The following is a 17,632-nucleotide window of genomic DNA, read 5'->3' on the forward strand; positions in this document are numbered from 1 at the left end:
ACTATCGGCTATGTAAAACACAATTCTAATCTATCATATTAATTCTAATCTGGCAAAGTGCAATAATTGAACATTGAACCCTTCAAGGGCAAACTCAAGTCTTGTCTGAGGTAGTGCAAAGTATCAATCACATCAATATTCAAGTCAATTTAGCAAGAAAATTGACGTGATGCGAGGGACCCGTTACGAACCCCCAACTTTGGTTTGAGCGGGCTACAAGATGTGTATCCTGACCCGGAATTCTGCCACACCAACAGGTTTTTCTTCAGGTCCTGAAAAGCAAAGCAGTTCTTACAACAAGGTTAGTAGCAGTCTCCATTGGAGGCAGTCTCTGTAAAAGCCTCCGTTGTAAAGCCAGTAGGAAGCACCTATAAGAAGGTGCAAACTATTTACAAGACAGTTTGTGAACCATTCACTGTCCATGATTCAAGTGTTCTTTATACGGAACTTGTGCAAGCCGAGGATCCCTTTTAACATGGGACCCCTTTAAGAAATAACCCTGGACAGGTTTATGAACTTGTGAACAACAACAATCATTTTTAAAACTTGCAGCAATGGACAAACTTTTAACTATTTACAGTCAGTTCAGATTTGTAGATTACTGAAACAGTTCTGGCGGTAACACTGGTGGGGGCAGTCCTCTTGGATACGAACGGCTACCCGGCATCACATATAGTGCATCTGCGCTCTGAATTGGAGTCTGTGTGCTCACAGTTCTTTGCTTCACTAAGGCACCAGCACATCTAGAGCACAGAACTACAGGTGCTCTTTCAGGAATGGCGGTACTTGTTGTTTCTCTCACCTGGCCAGATGAGGGCGGTGTTGGGCAATGTGGAGCCTCCGGTGGCAACGGCTCCGAGTCACGAGATGGTGATCATACCTCATCCGACTCGCGTTTGTGAACAAGGAGGGCATACCACCCCTTATCTCCCCAGTGCCTGGTGTAGGTGATACGATCACCAGGGTAGAGGTCCCTATCAGGGTGGCCCTCCATTAAGTGCGCCTCCACATCCCGCCTGTTCACAAAGACCTCAGGGCAAAGGTCCGGTTCTTTAATGAATCCCCAGCCGGTATCAAGGCAGAACACCACTACAGTCCCGCACCTCTGTGAGCCCTGATCTCCATGGCCCATCTTGCGGGCCTGGGCTTTGGCCTGCAGATCCCATTCATGCATGGCCTGGCGCTTAAGTTGCTTCTTTCTCTCCCATTCCTCACGCTGCAGGGCCAGCTGCCGACGATATTCCTGCTGGGTGACGATTCCTATGCTATCTCTCCCTTCGGCTGAGCCTCCCCAGGGAACCCGATCAGATCGGTGGTGATATGGGTCCACCTGAAGGTCACCCACTCTCCCTGGACGTCCACAGTCTGCCTAGTGGGCTGCAGCGGAGCGTCGGAGGTCCTCAGGGTCTCCCAGGGCCTTTCCCACTCTACACTATGTTCCAAATTATTATGCAGATGACATTTTTCTCGGATTTTCCTAAATGGTCGCTGCAAATGACAGTCAGTCTAATAAAAGTCATCATCCGTTAGAATATACATCGAATTTTATTGAAGAAACCTCCCAATGATAACAGTATAATCTCCAAAATGAATAAAAACTCAAAATGCACTGTTCCAAATCATTAGACACAGTAGAATTTCTAAACATTTGATATGTTTTAAAGAACTGAAAATGCTCATTTGTGGAATTTGCAGCATTAGGAGGTCACATTCACTGAACAAAAAAGCTATTTAACTCCAAAACATCCTAACAGGCCAAGTTACATTACATAGGACTAGAGTTGAGTGACTTTTACTTTTTTAGGATTGAGTCGGGTTTCGCGAAACCCGACTTTGTCAAAAGTCGGGTCAGGTGAAATCGGCCGATTATTTTGAAAAGTCGGGTGCCGACCGAAACACGAAACCCAATGCAAGTCAATGGGGAATCAAAGTCGGCAGTGAGTGGAGGACAGGAAAACACCTACAGTGCCCATTTTAATGCCAAAAACATAAATTCTTATTTCTTAAGCTTGTCAATCTTAATTTACTTTATAATAATAGTTAGGCATTGAAAACAGGGGGTCATTTGGCTAAAGTTGTGGGGGGGTAGGGCTGGCTCAAGATTTCCGTGGGCCCAGGAAACGCAGAATACGTCACGGCGGTGGAGCAGGGAGAGGTAAGTAGTTCAACTTTGCAAGTGCTGTGATCCTGAGGAAGCAGGGGGGGCCCACTCGTTGGCACTTGGCACTGGCGCAGGGCCCCTCATAGTACGGCGGTGTGTCTGACGGCGGGTGGCGCCTCCCACTGCCAGAGACACTTTTGCGTACTATGAGGGGCCCTGTGCCAGTGATGTCGCCAATGAGTATGCCCCTCCACCTGATGAAGGAACCTGCACTTTCATCTGCACCTTCCTCTTTGTCCCCGTGTAAGGTGGTATAGTATGCGGGAAGGGGAACCTGACTTTCAGCAGGGTCAGATTCAGGCTGTGTAGAGTGCAAGGGGAATGTAGTGGTCTGCATCAATGTACCAGCAGACTCATCTAGCAGTGGCTGGGCAACGGGCAGGATGAGGAGGAAACACAGATATAGGCCCAAATAATAAAGTAGGCTAAATGCAGTTCAAAATTGGTAACAGGACTAAACAGGCGGCATAGCTTTGTTCAGTGGAGTACAACTGTAATGAGTGGCACAGACACAGTTAGTAGGCCAAAAATAAAAAGTAGTCTAAAAGCAGTTCAAAATTGGTAACAGGACTAAACTGGCGGCATTGCTTTGTTCAGTGGAGGACAACTGTAATGAGTGGCGCAGATACAGTTTGTAGGCCCACAATAAAAATGTAGGCTAAAGCCAATATCCCTAATCAATGTAGATCTTAAAATATTAGCCAAAATTTTATCTCAACGTCTAAATTCAGGTCTGGGAACCTTAATACATAAAGATCAGGTGGGTTTTTTCCCTAGAAGACAAGCTTCCGATAATATAAGAAGGGTTTCTCATTTGCTACATCACTGCAAACAGCGCAATATACCAAGCATGTTACTGTCACTTGACATTAAAAAAGCCTTTGACTCCATTTCGTGGTCGTACCTGTTTGCGGTTTTGCGGAAATGGGGTTTCCCTAATCACTTCCTTACATGGATTCATGCCCTCTATAGCTCCCCTTCAGCATATGTACGATACAACGGCTTCTCCTCCACACGCTTCCCTATTCATAGAGGCACCCTCCAAGGCTGTCCCTTATCACCCTTATTATTCCTTTTAGCTTTAGAGCCTTTGGCGATACATCTTCGACTCACCTCATCCATCCAGGGAGTTACCATAGCATCAGTTCCCCATAAACTTTTTTTATTTGCTGACGATATGCTGCTCCTCCTAACGTCTCCTCGGTCATCCCTCCCAGCCCTGCTTCAAACTCTTAACAGTTTTGAGTACATTTCAGGTCTGCAACTTAATCCCTCTAAATTCTATGCCATGAATATAACGCTCCCTCCCGCCACTATTGCAATACTAAAACAAGATTTCCCATTCCAGTGGACTACCTCCCACTTGGACTACTTGGGAGTGAAACTCACTCCAGAGTACAATGCATTATACGCAGCTAATTACTCTCATATGCTCCGTAAAATTAGATTAATGCTCCAGTCATGGAGCAAACTTCATCTTTCCTGGCTCGGCCGAGTGCGTGCATTAAAAATGACTATCCTCCCTAAACTACTTTACCTTTTTCGGGTTCTGCCAGTCTCGGTTCCTACTCAATATCTTAAAATAGTCCAGCGAGCGATTAATACCTTTGTTTGGAGGGGCAGTCTCCCCAGGGTTCATAGAACCACTCTTTATCGTCACCGCCTAAAGGGTGGGTTGGGGATCCCAAACCTCTCGAAATACTATCAAGCAGCCCAACTGGGTCAACTGACGTTGTACCATGCCTATTCTGAGTCCCCCTGTGGCTAGCTCTAGAGGCCTCTGAACTCCACTCGACTACCCTTGATACAATACTCTGGATTCTCCCTATGCAGCGTAAAGAAATCACTAACCCTATCATGGTTCATTCTCTTAGAGTTTGGTACTCACTAAAATATTCTTCACACTTAATATCACCATTTCTACCCTTGGCCCCCCTGTGGGGTAATACCCAGTTCCTCCCGGGCATGGAATCCCTTAGGGACTTCCGTCTATGGGTGGCAGCGGGAATAACGAGAGTCCACCATCTCTTCAACGTGGATGGGATAATCCCATTCTCTGTTTTGAGCAAAAAACACCATCTCCCACCTAGAGAAATATTTCGCTACTTACAACTTAAAAATGTTGTTCTATCTCTGCTAAGAAATTCCACCCTCCCTTACTCCTTCACCCCTTTTGAACAGAGATGCCGCCAAAACCCACATGCTCCAGGCATCATATCTCTTCTCTATTCACATATTAATTCACCAACCCACAGGCGGTGCCTAGGCTACACCTCTCGCTGGGAGTCCGATATTGGCTCAGCCCTGACGGACTCGGAGTGGGCCCAGATCTGGTCTTCCTCCACTGGAGGTATTCTAAACACCCTTATGTTGGAAACTAATTATAAAGTACTAACCAGATGGATCTGCCATACTTACCGACAAAGTGGACAGATTTGAATTTATTTGGCTCCCATGGGCAGACTATGCAAGCCATACCCCCTTCGCTATTCCGGTATCTCGGCTGTCCAACTCTAGTCCTCAGGCTTCTGGTTAACTTACCCAATTGGGAGAGGATCTAACATAATCTCTCCTCGGGTCTCCCATCCTTTACCTTCCCCCACCCGACCCTCGACCCTCACCTGGTTGTTTTTTTTTTATTGTTACTGTGTTAGTTTACTGTCAGTTTACCGGAACATAATTGAAGGACAGTTACCCCTTCTTTATGATGCAATGTATTGGACAAAACAGCATTGTTCCTTCTTTTCCTGTACCATATTTGCGAATTTCAATAAAAATTTATTGTTTAAAAAAAAAAAAGTAGGCTAAATGCAGTTCAAAATTGGTAACAGGACTAAACAGGCGGCATTGCTTTGTTCAGAGGAGGACAACTGTAATGAGTGGCGCAGACACAGTTTGTAGGCCCACAATAAAAAAGTAGGCTAAATGCAGTTCAAAATTGGTAACAGGACTAAACAGGCGGCATTGCTTTGTTCACTGGAGGACAACTGTAATGAGTGGCGCAGAAACAGTTTGTAGGCCCACAATAAAAAAGTAGGCTAAAAGCAGTTCAAAATTGGTAACAGGACTAAACAGGCGGCATAGCTAGGTACTGGGGTGGGCTCCTCTGCTGAGTAGCAGACAGTGGTAGGAGGCGCAAAGTATTAACTGGTCTAAATGGAGGCCAGAGCCCCTGTATATTTTAACTATCATCTATCATTTCAACAAATTTGTATTGGCAGTGCCATTGAAGGATTTAACAGCACAGACTACACAGTGGTGGAGCAGGGAGAGGTAAGTATTGCAAGTGGTAGAGCACTGTTCGAGGTGGGGGGGAACATTCTCTCATGGGTGGCGGTACTGCCACAGGGCCCCTCATATTACAACAGTGTGTCTGACGTTGGTTGTGCACCACCACCGTTAGAGACACTTTATTGTACTATGAGGGACCCTGTCCCAGTGCCGTCGCCCAAGAGTGGGCCCACCCACCTGTCCAGGCAAACGGCACTCGCACGGGTGCTTGCGCCAGGTGGTGACCACGGCCCTGTGGGGGGAATCAGCCCATTTAGGGAGGTATAAAAATGGCCTATGGTGGACATTTTTCAGGCAAGCTACGTGTCAGCAGGAGAAGGTGGGGCAAAATAATTTGAAATCCATGATTGGTTCATTTTAATGAAGGTTAGATCATCAACATTCTGGGTAGCCAGTCGTGTCCTTTTTTTCGGTCAGTATTGAACCAGCAGCACTGAAGACTCTTTCTGATAGCACACTAGAAGCAGGGCAAGCGAGTTCCTGTAATGCATATTCTGCCAATTCAGGCCAGGTGTCTAATTTAGATGCCCAGTAATCACAGGGGAATGACCTGTGAGGGAGAACATCGATAAGGGAGGAAAAGTAGTTCATAACCATACTGGACAAATGCTGTCTCCTGTCACTTTGAATCGATGCAGTGGCAGAAAGTGGCTGGAAGATATATGAAAAAATACAAGGACTGTAGTACAATTTCAATCTCCCTACAATGATCTCAGGAAAAGTATGGCAGCAATAAAAAGGACTGCTGCACACAAAAGTGTGGACAAATAAACAAGACAACTGTGCAGAAAGGAGCAACAGGATTTTTGCTTTTAAAAAAGCAGTTGGTTTAGCAATGCAGCTATCAAGGAGCCTTATAAGGCAGCCTAATAAGCTACAGAGCTGATGCCCAAAAATATAGCCTCCACTGTCCCTGCAAACAAATGGTGGTGTTGGACAGTGGAAATCGCTATAGCACAAGCAGTTTCGGGGCTTAATCTTCCCTCCCTAACTATATCCCTTCTTCTGATGAAGCTGCACCAACCTCTCCCTATGCTATGATCGGCAGAAGTAAGATGGCGGTCGGTGTGCACGCCCCTTTATAGCCCCTGTGACGCCGCAGAAAGCAAGCCAATCACTGTGATGCCCTTCTCAAAGATGGTGGGGACCGAGACCTATGTCATCACGCTGCCCACACTCTGCGTCCTCCTTCATTGGCTGAAAAATGGCGCTGAAAGCGTCATACGAAACGCGACTTTGGCGTGAAGATCGCCGACCTCATGGCCGATCCCACACTAGGAAAGGTCAGATTTCATGAAACCCGACTTTGCCGAAAGTCGGCGATTTTTGAATTTGTCCGATCCGTTTCGCTCAAACCTACAATAGGACCCCTTCTTTGATATCACCTTCACAATTCTTGCATTGTTGAGTTTTTGGAGAGTTTCTGCTTGTACGTCTTTGCATGAAGTCAGAATAGCTTCCCAGAGCTGCTGTTTTGATGTGAACTGCCTCCCACCCTCATAGATCTGGATGATACCCAAAGGTTTTCTATGGGGTTGAGGTCAGGGGAAGATGGTGGCCACACCATGAGTTTATCTCCTTTTATGCCCATAGCAGCCAATGACTCAGAGGTATTATTTGCAGCATAAGATGGGGCATTGTCATGCATGAAGATGATTTTGCTCCTGAAAGCACATTTCTGCTTTTAGACCATGGAAGAAAGTTGTCAGTTAGAAATGCTATTTACTTTACAGAGGTCATTTTCACATCTTCAGGAACCTTAAAGGGCCCCACCAGCTGTTTCCCCATGATTCCGGCCCAAAACATGATTTCTGCACCTCCTTGCTGACGTCGCAGCCTTGTTGCGACATGGTGGCCATCCACCAACCATCCACTACTCCATCCATCTGGACCATCTAGGGTTGCTCGACACTCATCAGTAAACAAGACTGTTTTGAAAATTAGTCTTCATGTATGTCTGGGCCCACTGCAACCGTTTCTGCTCATGAACACTGTTTAGGGGTGGCCAAATAGTAGGTTTATGCACCACAGCAAGCCTTTGAAGGATCATACACCTTGAGGTTCAAGGGACTCCAGAGGCACCAGCAGCTTCAAATAACTGTTTGCTGCTTTGTAATGGTATTTTGGCAGCTGCTCTCTTAATCCATTGAATTTGTCTGGCAGAAACCTTCCTCATTATGCCTTTATCTGCATGAACTCTGTCTGTGCTCTGTTTCAGTCACAAATCTCTTCACAGTATGATGATCACAAAGTTTTTGTGAAGTATCTAATTTTTTCATACCTTGTCCAAGGCATTGCACTATTTAACGCTTTTCAGCAGCAGAGAGACCCTTTTATTTCTCATATTGCTTGAAAACTTTGGCCTGCTTAACCCCTTAGCGACCGCCGATACGCCTTTTAACGGCGGCCGCTAAGGGTACTTAAACCACAGCGCCGTTAATTAACGGCGCTGTGGAAAAAGTAAATAGCGCCCCCCAGAGTCGGATTTTCTCTGGGGTCTCGGCTGCCGGGGGTAGCCGAGACCCCAGAGAACATGATTCAGGTTTTTTTTTACTGACCCCGCTTTTGCGATCGCCGGTAATTAACCATTTACCGGCGATCGCAAAAAAAAACGCGATTTCTTTTTAATTTCTCTGTCCTCCGATGTGATCGCACATCAGAGGACAGAGAAAAGGGGTCCCCGATCGCCCCCCGATACTCACCTGTCTCCCCCGGTGCTCCTCGTGGCTCCCGATGGGCGCTGCCATCTTCAAAAAGGCGGGCGCATGCGCAGTGCGCCTGCCGGCTGGCCCCTGGGGAATCTTTGGGGTCTCAGCTACCGGGGGTAGCCGAGACCCCAAAGAGCATGATCGGAGTCGGTTTTACCGACCCCTGTTTTGCGATCGCCGGTAATCAACTGCTTACCGGCGACCGCAACAAAAAAAAAAAGCGGTGTGTTATTCTCTGTCCTCTGACGTGATCGCACATCAGAAGACAGAGAAATAGGGGGATTCGGGGACCCTATTATACTTACCGGTGTCCCTGGGTCCTCCTGCTGCTCCTCCTGGCCGCCAGCATCTTCTGGGGAAAAGAAAATGGCGGGCGCATGCGCAGTGCGCCCGCCATCTGTCTCCATCTGCCGGCCGGCAGGCGAAGAGCAGTTGGGGCTAAAATTAGGGTTAGGGCTAGGGTTAGGGCTAGGGTTAGGGTTAGGGCTAGGGTTAGGGCTAGGGTTAGGGTTAGGGCTAGGGTTAGGGCTAGGATTAGGGTTAGGGCTAGGGTTAGGGCAAAATTTAGGGTTAGGGTTGGGGATAAATTTAGGGTTAGGGTTGGGGCTAAATTTAGGGTTAGGGATGGCGCTAAATTTAGGGTTAGGCTTCTTTCACACTTACGTTGGTACGGGGCCGTCGCAATGCATCGGCCCGACATACCGACGCACGTTGTGAAAATTGTGCACAACGTGGGCAGCGGATGTAGTTTTTCAATGCATCCGCTGCCCAATCTATGTCCTGGGGAGGAGGGGGCGGAGTTACAGCCACGCATGCGCGGTCAGAAATGGCGGATGCGATGTACAAAAAAAGTTACATTGAACATTCTTTTGTGCTGACGGCCCGCCAAAACACTGATCCAGTGCATGACGGACACGACGTGTGGCCATCCGTCACGATCCGTCGGCAATACAAGTGCATGGGCAAAAAACGCATCCTGCAGGCACATTTGCAGGATCCGTTTCTTGTCCAAAACGACGGATTGCGACGGATGCCAAACGACGCAAGTGTGAAAGTAGCCTTAGGGCTAGGGTTAGGGTTGGGGCTAAAGTTAGGGCTAGGGTTGGGATTAGGGTTAGGGTTTGGATTAGGGTTGGTATTAGGGTTAGGGTTGGCATTAGGGTTACGCTTGGGATTAGGGTTAGGTTTGGGATTAGGGTTAGGGTTAGGGTTGTGATTAGGGGTGTATTGGGATTAGGGTTAGGTTTGAGGTTAGGGTTAAGATTAGGATTAGGGGTGTGTTGGATTTAGGGTTTTGATTAGGGTTATGGTTAGGGTTGACATTAGGGTTGTTTTGGGGGTAAGGGTTGTGATTATCATTAGGGTTAGTGATTAGGATTATGGATCAGGTTGGGATTAGGGTTAGGGGTGTGTTGGGGTTAGGGTTGGAGCTAGAATTGGGGGGTTTCCACTGTTTAGGTACATCAGGGGGTCTCCAAACACGACAGCCAATTTTGCGCTCAAAAAGTCAAATGGTGCTCCCTCCCTTCTGAGCTTTGCCGTGCGCCCAAACAGTGGGTTACCCCCACATATGGGGCGTCAACGTACTCGGGATAAATTAGACAACAACTTCTGGGCTCCAATTTCTCCTGTTACCCTTGTGAAAATAATAACTTGGGGGCTACAAAATCTTTTTTGTGGAAAAAAAATATTTTTTATTTTTATGACTCTGCATTATAAACTTCTGTGAAGCACTTGGGCATTCAAAGTTCTCACCACACATCTAGATAAGTTCCTTGGGGGGTCTAGTTTTCAAAACAGGGTCACTTGTGGGGGGTTACTACTGTTTAGGTACATCAGGGGCTCTGCAAACGCAACATAACGCCCGCAGACCATTCTATCAAAGTCTGCATTCCAAAACGGTGCTCCTTCCTTCCGAGCTCTGCCGTGCGCCCAAACAGTGGTTTACCCCGACATATGGGGTACCAGCATACTCAGGACAAATTGGACAACAACTTTAGTGGTTCAATTTCTCTTGTTACCCTTGTGAAAATAAAAACTTGGGGGCTACAATATCTTTTTTGTGGAAAAAAATATATTTTTTATTTTCACGACTCATTCTAAACTTCTGTGAAGCACTTGGGCATTCAAAGTTCTCACCACACATCTATATAAGTTCCATGGGGGGGTCTAGTTTCCAAAATGGGGTCACTTGTGGGGGGTTTCCACTGTTTAGGCACATCAGGGGCTCTCCAAACGCGACATGGCGTCCAATCTCCATTCCAGCCAATTTTACATTGAAAAAGTAAAACGGCACTCCTTCTCTTCCAAGCTCTGCGGTGCGCCCAAACAGTGGTTTACCCCCACATATTGGGTATCGACGTACTCAGGAGAAATTGCACAACAACTTTTGTTGTGTAATTTCTCCTGTTACCTTTGTGAAAATAAGAATTTGTGGGCGAAAAGATCATTTTTGTGTAAAAAAAAGCGATTTTTTATTTTCACGGCTCTACGTTATAAACTTCCGTGAAGCACTTGGGGGTTCAAAGTGCTCACCACACATCTAGATAAGTTCCTTAAGGGGTCTAGTTTCCAAAATGGTGTCTTTTGTGGGGAGTTTCTACTGTTTAGGTACATCAGGGACTTTCTAAACGTGACATGGCGTCCGATCTCAATTCCAGCCAATTCTGCATTGAAAAAGTCAAACGGCGCTCCTTCACTTCCAAGTTCTGCGGTGCGCCCAAAAAGTGGTTTACCCCCACATATGGGGTATTGGCGTATTCAGGAGAAATTGCATAACAAAATTTATGGTTATATTTCTGTTTTTACACATGTGAAAATAAAAAAAATGGTTCTGAATTAAAATGTTTGCAAAAAAAAAGTTAAATGTTCATTTTTTCCTTCCACATTGTTTCAGTTCCTGTGAAGCACGTAAAGGGTTAATAAACTTCTTGAATGTGGTTTTGAGAACCTTGAGGGGTGTAGTTTTTAGAATGGTGTCACACTTCGTTATTTTCTATCATATAGACCCCTCAAAATGACTTCAAATGTGATGTGGTCCCTAAAAAAAAATGGTGTTGTAAAAATGAGAAATTGCTGGTCAACTTTTAACCCTTATAACTCCCTAACAAAAAAAAATGTTGTTTCCAAAATTGTGCTGATGTAAAGTAGACATGTGGGAAATGTTATTTATTAACTATTTTTTGTGACATATCTCTCTGATTTAAGGGCATAAAAATACAAATTTTTAAAATTGCAAAATTTTAAAAATTTTCGCCATATTTCCGTTTTTTTCATAAATAATTGCAAGTAATATCGAAGAAATGTTACCACTAACATGAAGTACAATATGTCACGAAAAAACAATCTCAGAATCAGCGGGATCCGTTGAAGCGTTCCAGAGTTATAACCTCATAAAGTGACAGTGGTCAGAATTGTAAAAATTGGCTCGGTCATTAAAGGGACACTGTCACCTGAATTTGGAGGGAACAATCTTCAGCCATGGAGGCGGGGTTTTGGGGTTTTTGATTCACCCTTTCCTTACCCGCTGGCTGCATGCTGGCTGCAATATTGGATTGAACTTCATTCTCTGTCCTCCGTAGTACATGCCTGCGCATGTACTACGGAGGAATCACCTCCGTAGAATCACCTGGAAAACTAATTATCACATGTGTTTAAGATTGATTTCAGTTATCTATTGAGCCCTGAGACACAATACCATCCACAAGTTTATTTGAAAAACAAAACTATTAAATCTTTATGACACGTAAATCAAATTTGCATAATAATTTGGAGCACAGTGTAGGCGGCTACACATCCGGCCGGGTGGTGGTGGCGGAGGGGAGTCGACTGGCACTAGCAGGGTCTCGTTGGTGGCCGGGGCAGGTTCGGTTTGCTTACCTGCCGCCACGGCATCGCTGGTACTGGTCTCTTCCACTGTGGGCTGCGACTCTGTCGGCTGGCTGCGCTGCTGCTCCTGGACACTGGCAGCTGCGCGGTTCCAAGACTTCCGGAGCTGGCGGCACAGTTCTTCCACTTCAGCGCCGAGAATCTCCGGGTTCATACATGGCGGCGGAGCCTCCTCAGCTTCCGATTGGCAGACAGCACTGCGGATATTCTCCCCCTCCTCCTGGTGACCTCCGCTCACCATCTTGCGAACCAGGGTAGTGTCTGCTTCCTCCTCTGGTTTCTGCTTCTTCTCTTCTGGAGGGCGATTCCTTCTTCCTCCACCATCCCATACTAGGAGGTGGATTACTTTGGTTGATGGGCATATTTTTCTGATGTGGGAGACGGCTTCCATTTTTGCGCCATTCTTCCAAGCTACGCCCATGATGACACACCCCACTCCTCGTGCACGCCGCATGGCGCTATAATGGTGGCGGTTTTGGCGGGAATTTTGCGGTCTTTTGCAATACACAGTCTTTTCAATAAATCACAATTAAGCACAGTTCTGACACAGTTTCTAGGCGTACATGACCCGATTTTTAGGCTTAAGTAGATCCTGTTTATGACGCCAACGTTTGGATCGCCCCCGTGGGCAGTGGGGTACTCGGCACCGAGTCATTCGGTTCTCAAGGGGGATGTTACGGTGGCTGACTCGATCTGTGACCTTCGGGAGGTCCGTATTAAAGGGGGAAAGGTCTTTAAAGGGGAAATGTTTGTGACGCCACCTGTGGTATTCGGTCAGGGTGACCAACGCTGCTTTGAGGGGTCCGCTGGGGTGATGTTATGGCAGCTAGATGGTATACCTTCCCACAGGTGAAGTATATCCCCAGGGCTTCCCAGGGTATAGATGGTGGATGGTGTGAGGCGCAGTGAAGAACGAGAACACAAGGTTGCAGTCTCTTTACGTTTTTACTGAAGGCTTCAACAGCCACAGTCCAGAGCACCAGATCACAGGGCAGACAGAGTCCGGCCGGCTTGGAGGCAAATCCAGAATTCCCTTATCCAGGTGGAAATCATTAGCCTTCCTCTAGCGCCTGGGTGTTGTAGTACCTTATTGCTGAGCCTCTCATAAGGTCCTCACAACTGTTGTAGATGTTCTAGATGTTATATCTCTCTCTGTCCCCCAGATGGATAGGACAACCCTTATGACCGGTGGCCTGAGGCTTTTTACCGGGACTCTAACATGCTCCGGCCTCTCGTGGGTGCCACCTTGCCTCCTGGGTATAGGGCGGATCAGTAACATGAAATTAGCATAAAGGACTGTTGCTCCCTCGGTGTTCCGGCTACCGGGATCCTGCGCCTCAGAAGGAGGCAGCCTGTGCAGAGCAGAACTCCTTCTGGTTTCCACTCCTTTTGCTATGACTAGTGTTGAGCATTCCGATACCGCAAGTATCGGGTATCGGCCGATACTTGCGGTATCGGAATTCCGATACCGAGATCCGATATTTTTGTGATATCGGGTATCGGTATCGGAAGTGTAAAATAAAGAATTAAAATAAAAAATATTGTTATATTCACCTCTCCGGCGGCCCCTGGACATCAGCGGGAGGATCCGGCGTCCGGCACGGCTTCTTTCTTCAAAATGCGCGCCTTCAGGACCTGTGGAATGACGTCCCGGCTTCTGATTGGTCGCGTGCCGCCCATGTGACCGCCACGCGACCAATCAGAAGCCGCGACGTCATTCCTCAGCTAAAGTCCTAGAATGAGCGCCTTCTAGGACCTGAGGAATGACGTCGCGGCTTCTGATTGGTCGCGTGGCGGTCACATGGGCGGCACGCGACCAATCAGAAGCCGGGACGTCATTCCACAGGTCCTGAAGGCGCGCATTTTGAAGAAAGAAGCCGTGCCGGACGCCGGATCCTCCCGCTGATGTCCAGGGGTCGCCGGAGAGGTGAATATAACAATATTTTTTATTTTAATTCTTTATTTTACACTTTAATATGGATCCCAGGGCCTGAAGGAGAGTTTCCTCTCCTTCAGACCCTGGGATCCATGAGGATACATTCCGATACTTGATGTCCCATTGACTTGTATTGGTATCGGATATCGGTATCGGCGATATCCGATATTTTTCGGGTATCGGCCGATACTATCCGATACCGATACTTTCAAGTATCGGACGGTATCGCTCAACACTAGCTATGACTTCTTTCTCACTCTCTACAATATAGTTCTCTGTTCGTGTCCTTTCTTATGAACTGCCGCACGTGGGGCAGGCGCAGCTCCGTGACCTTCTGTCTAGGCCTCTGACAGAATTCCCACCCCTGTCAGGGACCAACTACCTGAGCCGAAGCTCAGCCAGCAACTGCCTAACTTCCTATCCAGGCCACCAGTTTTACCTAAGTGTGAAGAGTGCCCTAATAAATGGGAGCATAGCTCCCCTTGGTGGACAGGAGTATGAAATGTGTTTGTGGCACCTGGTAAAGAGATCTCCTTTATTGCCTCCAAACGTAACATCACTCCCCCCTAGAGGAGAATGATATTACTGCAACGACCAGGACCCTGGGGGACTGCACATTCATTCCATTTACTGCAAGCAGTACACCTGCTGCCTACAAACCATTAGGACACTCAGACAGACAAACATAGGCAGCACACTCAAACAACACCACAGAACCAAACTTTTTTTTTTATTTAACCCACGTACACAAAATTAAGAAGTGGATGCTCCACCAGAAGGACTCAATGTTTCACAAAAGAAATCATAGTATAAAAAAAAGAATAAAAAAACATGGGACTCAGTAATACCTTCCCTATGGGATACTTGAATTAAAACACTAGGCTCTGATGTCAAGGGCGCTGGCTAGGTAGGTGGTATGTATGCAACAATGTACCAAATACCAAATACATCATTGCAGCTTATCATATCTGTAGCAAGCTGCAAAATCAAAAATTTAGCTCCATTAAAATGGCGTTCGTGCTTGTGCAATAGCATCTATAGGAACGCGATAGATGGTACTGTGTAGGCACTGGCACCATTTTGATAAAGATTTTTTTTTACCCCACAAAAGTATAGGCATAAAGCATAAAGGCATGTATTATCATGCTACAGCACAGGGGCTGGCACCATTATCATGAAGTAACTTTTTTTTTTCTAACCCTACAATATTCTATGCAGCATGTAAAATAGGGGGCAGGTCAATGAAGAATCGGTGACCTGTCATAAGCCAATGCAGATGCATATGCAAGAAGAGAACCACATGAAGACCCCCTCACAAGCCGTCCCGAAGCACAAGAATCTGATTACGGTACCTGAAAACTGCAAATACAGATTAAACAACAACCACAAGACGGATTTCATCAACCAATGTATCGTTTTAATCAGTATAACGGCACCAACCTGACAATTTGTAGGTTACTATACACAATCCTGCTGACAGGTTCACTTTAATATAATGGAATGTAATTGTGTAATATTTAGATGGCATATGCTAAAGGTGGGTGGATTTCATCATGGACAGAACTGCTTCATTCAGTGTCTAATGCATCTGCTGCTTCTTAAACCTACTGGATGTGGTCTACAAACAAGCGACTATGGGCTCCTGCTTTGTAGGAGGATTCATCACAGCACCGACAATGGGATTTCACTCCCATACAGTACACTTTAATGTCAGATGATTTAGTCAACCAAGGTTATTATTGTAATCAGTGTAACACCACCAACCTGATTCTGTCTGTAATTTACTTAGCACAATCCTGCTGACAGGTGCACTCTAAAAATGATACAAAGTGATTTTCTGGTTTTTACTCTTAGATTCTGTCTGTCACAGTTGAAGTGTACCTACAATAAGAAATTACAGACCTCTCCATTCTTTATAGGTGGGAAAATTTTCAAAATTGGCAGTGATTCAAACACTTATTTCCCCCACTGTAGCTAATCACCCTAACAGTCCCTCTAGTGCAGCGCCCCAGAGACCTCGTCGCTGCAGTAATGTCGCTCTGCCGCTAAGGAGGGTGATGTTATATCTGATTGCACAAAAGGAGTTCATCTGACCAGGTATCCAGCACACATTACACTTCACACTCCGGCCACTAGGGGGAGCAAAAGGCACTATGTATTAGGCCACTCCTCACACTGGTAAATCTAGGGGTCGGATAGGAAGTTAGGACAGAACGCAGCCTGGGAGAGTCCAGGGAGGACCTGTCAGGGGTGGGTTCCTGACAGGGGCCTAGCAGAAAGAATAGAAAGCAACGGAACTGCGCCTGCACTACCTTGCGGCGGTATCCCAAGAAAGGACACGAAGAGAAGGATATTGTGGAAAGTGAGAAACGAGATCAAGCACAAAGAAGAGCCAGTAGGAGTTGTGCCCTGAGAACGGCAACATCCTACTGAGGCGCGTAGCCGGTGACCGGAACACCGAGGAAGTAACTGACTTTATGCCTTACTTCAAATACCGCAGGACAGTTAATTATAGGTTGGCTGTCTACCATATATCACCTAAGCAAACATAGGAGGCAAGCGTGGAGAGGGGCGTCTCTAGGGTCCCAGAATAGCTCTGAGCCTTCCTGTCAAACGGGTGCGTCCTATCCAGATAAACTTGGGGGATGGAGAGAGAGAGAGAAAGAGAAAGAACGAGAACAGAAGTTGTGAGGACTATCCCGTGGTGCTCAGCAGGGAAGCACTACAATACACATGTGCTAGTGTTAGGCACTGATTTCCACCTGCAAAGGGAACTCTGAATGTGACTTCGGACCGGCCAGTCTCAGACAGCCCTGTTGACAGTGCTCTGGATTGAGGATCCTGAAGTCTTCAGTAAAAGGTAAAGAGACTGCAACCCTGTGTCCTCGTTATTGACTGCACCTCACACCATCACCACCTACACTACTGGGAAGCCCTGGGGATATACTTCACCTGTGGGAAGGTATACCATCTAGCTGCCATCACATCACCCCAGTGGACCCCAAGCAGCGTCGGTCACCCTGACCAAATACCACAGGTGGCGTCACGAAACCTTAGTCGACTTTCATCACCCCTTTCATTGGACGCTTATTAGCCGGGTCACGGACCGGGTCCAGCCACCGTGATAACCCTGGAACCGAGATAGAGATTACCGGTACCGAGTAACCCGTGGCCCTGCATCTGGGGGTGCTCCATTATTATATTACACACTTAAAAAAGTATTTCTAAAGTCGGTTCATGATACAGTTATATGAAAAAGTTTGGGCACCCCTATTAATCTTAAGCTTAATGTTTTCTAAAAATAGTTTTTTTGGCAACAGCTATTTCAGTTTCATATATCTAATAACTGTTGGACACAGTAATGTTTCTGCCTTGAAATGAGGTTTATTGTACTAACAGAAAATGTGCAATCTGCATTCAAACAAAATTTGACCCCAGACTAGTCAGCGAACTTAGCATGTTGTCAAGCCCCTGTGGGCATGATAACATAACTCACAAGTGCTGGCATTATTGCCAGAGCCACACATACCTCGCGCATGCGCTCGGCTTCTTTCCCTCACTGCATTGATCATCTGAAGCTAAGTGTACGCATGCCGGCTTCAGAGAGGTGCATTGCACATGATCTGAATTGAAGAAGACTTCAAATTA

Source organism: Ranitomeya imitator, chromosome 3 (genome assembly GCF_032444005.1).
Source record: "Ranitomeya imitator isolate aRanImi1 chromosome 3, aRanImi1.pri, whole genome shotgun sequence".
Classification (NCBI taxonomy): Eukaryota; Metazoa; Chordata; class Amphibia; order Anura; family Dendrobatidae; genus Ranitomeya; species Ranitomeya imitator.